At 39.9% G+C, this 3,118-nt stretch overlaps 1 pseudogene; it reads left to right on the plus strand.

Annotated features, from left to right (window-relative positions):
- Window positions 1–1,111: 1,111 nt before the first annotated feature.
- Window positions 1,112–2,037, plus strand: LOC143639274 (aldo-keto reductase family 1 member B10 pseudogene; annotated as a pseudogene).
- The last annotated feature ends 1,081 nt before the right edge of the window (window positions 2,038–3,118 follow it).

The raw sequence follows: 3,118 nt of genomic DNA on the forward strand, positions 1-3,118 counted from the left end.
TCAAAGGAAGGCCTGGGAGGCCTGACAAAGTTCAGCAGGGTCAGATTCCCTCAGGCTACCCATGAATGGTTGGATACATGAAGTGAGAAAGAAGCAGAAACCATGGTGGAAATCCCTGAAACTAAGAGGTGCTAGTACCATAAAATATCTGCTGAGGAAAATTGAAGGAACCATGTAGAGACAAGCCAAAAGAGACATCATGTGGGCTGCAAGTGACAAGGTCATAGGGTTCAGAGCTAAATAAGCCCTTTGGTGAGAACACCACAATGTCATGTGCCCTAGAGGTTTTATGTGAAACTACAGAGTTTTCCTTAAGTCTTAGTGGAGACTTTGAACTTGGACTTTCAAGAAATCCTGGAACTGTTTAGAATACGGGGACTTTGGGAAATGAACTAAGTGTATTTTGCTTCTTGAAATGGCTATGAGCTTTGGGGCACATGGGAAGAATGCTATGCTTTAGATTCTACAAAGGCTCATGTGTAGGCTAATATAATAAAATTTGGTGTGAAGAGACTAGGTTATGAGAGTATTAACCTAATCAGTGCATTAATCCCCTGATAGGGATTAACAGAGTGGTAACTTTGGGCAGGCAGGGTGTGACTAGAGGAAGTAGGTCATTGGTGGCATGCTTTTACAGTCTGTATTTTGTGAACTGAGCTTAATTTCTCTCTTTCTCCCCCCTCCCCCCACACTCTTTTTCTCTGTCTCTCTTTTGTGGTGAGATGTCCTTAGCTGCTTTCCTTTCCTCTGCCATGTCCTTTTGCCATAATGTTCTTTCTCACCTCTGGCCAAGAGCAATGGAGTTAATTATTGAAATCTCTGAAACGATGAGTGCTAAATAAACTTTTCCACCTCTAAATTTGTTCTTGTCAGGTATTTTGGTTGCAGCAGTGAAAAAAATCTAGCTAAAACACCCATGCATGCAGAGCACATAGGCAATCTCTTTTCAAAGCAAAGTCTAGTTTAGAAATTTATATCACTGAGCTTGTTAAGGTGGGATATGACCAATTCTTGTGATGTCCTCAAGGCATCATTCATATTTCTTGTTGAAAAATATATGTTGGGACACCAGACATCTATTTGCTCTCTCAAAGCCATTTCTGCACCAACCATGGAGCTCAGCACCAAAGCTAGGATGCCCATGTTGGGTCTGGGCACCTGGAAATCTCCCCTAAACAAAGTCAAAGAAGCCATGAAGGTAGCCATTGATGCAGAATATCGCCACATAGACTGTGCCTACGTCTATCAGAGTGGGAATAAGGTGGGAGAAACCATCCAAGAGAAGATCCAAGAGAAGGTGGTGAAGTAGGAGGACGTCTTTATTGTGAGCAAGTTGTGGTGCACCTTCTTTGAGAGGAAGCTTGTGAAGGAAACCTGTCGGAAGACCCTCAAAGATCTGAACCGGACTATCTGGATGTCTATCTTATTCATTGGCCCCAGGGATTTCAGGCTGGGAAGGATTTATTCCCCAAAGATGACAAAGGCAGTAAAGTAACATTCTTGGATGCCTGGGAGGTCATGGAGGAGCTGGTGGATGAGGGGTTGGTGAAAGCTCTTGGTGTCTCCAACTTCAACCACTTCCAGATTGAAAAGCTCTTGAATAAGCCTTGACTCAAATATAAACCAGTGACTAACCAGGTCAAGTGTCACCCATACCTCACCCAGGAGAAACTGATCCAATACTGCCACTCTAAGGGCATCACTGTCACAGCCTATAGCCCCCTGGGCTCTGCAGATAGACCTTGGGACAAACCAGAAGACCCTTTACTACTGGAGGACGCTAAGATCAAGGAGATTGCTGCAAGGCACAAAAAATCCCCGGCCCAGGTTCTGATCCGGTTCCATATCCAGAGGAATGTGGTGGTGATCCCCAAATCTGTGACACCAGAATGCATTGTCAAGAACTTTCAGGTCTTTCACGTCAAATTGAGTGATGAGAAGATGGTGACCTTACTTAACTTCAACAGAAACTGGAGGATCTGTGTCCTGGCTGACCAGGCTCATTTGCCGGAATACCCCTACAATGCCGATTACTGAAGCTGAATCTCCTGATGAGACACCTGGTGGATTCTTTCTCTTCATTGAAGTGGAATTTGATCTCCCTGAGACCCATTTTAGCTAAATTTTTATGGAATTATATTGTGCTTGATCTTGTCAGAATCTAGGCAAAAATTTAAAAAAACATTTATTAGTGCATTATAATTGTACATAATGGGATTTTTTTAATGCTCTAATCATCCATGCATGCAACATTAGTTGCTCAATCTCCTTCCCAAAACCTTCTTTCCTTCTCCTCCTCCCTTCCCCTAAGCAAGGTTTTATTTAGATCCATATGTTGAACCAGGAAAAGACTTATCACAGGGAAGTATGACTCAGATGAACAAATGACTATTTCTTCCACTTATTTCATCTGAACAAATGTTTGTTAAACAACAGGGTCTCTGTTACCATTAAGGATGCAAAAATAAAAAGAATTAAAAAATAATGAAAGTTAAAAAAAAGGAAAAATATCTGTTGTTCAGTGATAATCCCTTCAATAACCATACTTTCCTATGTTCCAAATATACTCTACATTTTTTTTCTGGCCAAACTGCAAGTTTCTCAAATATTTCCACTCTGCTTCTTCCTTCCAAATCTTAATGTAAACCTTGCTAAAAGAAACTAGCAATACCTATGCCACAGGCTGAATGCTGTGCTGCCTTAAAATTTCTTCCACCAGATTAATAAATTGGTCACATTTTAACTCAGCCTTACAATAGGTCTCAGGCCATGGACAGGTATAGATGAGTTCTTTTCCAAACTGTAACAAAAAACACCTTTGGTCCAATTTCCTTTAGATTTCTTAATCCCATCTGAAATCTCATGAGCACAACCTTTACTGTCTGCATTCATATCAGCCCTCTGAACTCAAAACAAAATTACCCATTAATCCATTTACTTCTAAATTTTTAGTTCTATGACTATTTCATAAAAGTTGATACAGGTGCATTAAAACAGGTTAGCAATTATAACCTAGTTTATATATTGTTATATTAATTAAAGAATAAAAAATTTATAATTATTATCATATAATTATATTTTTTAAACTACATTGAAATTTTTATAAGTGTTCCACATC

The sequence above is a fragment of the Callospermophilus lateralis genome, chromosome X, assembly GCF_048772815.1.
Source record: "Callospermophilus lateralis isolate mCalLat2 chromosome X, mCalLat2.hap1, whole genome shotgun sequence".
Taxonomy (NCBI): Eukaryota; Metazoa; Chordata; class Mammalia; order Rodentia; family Sciuridae; genus Callospermophilus; species Callospermophilus lateralis.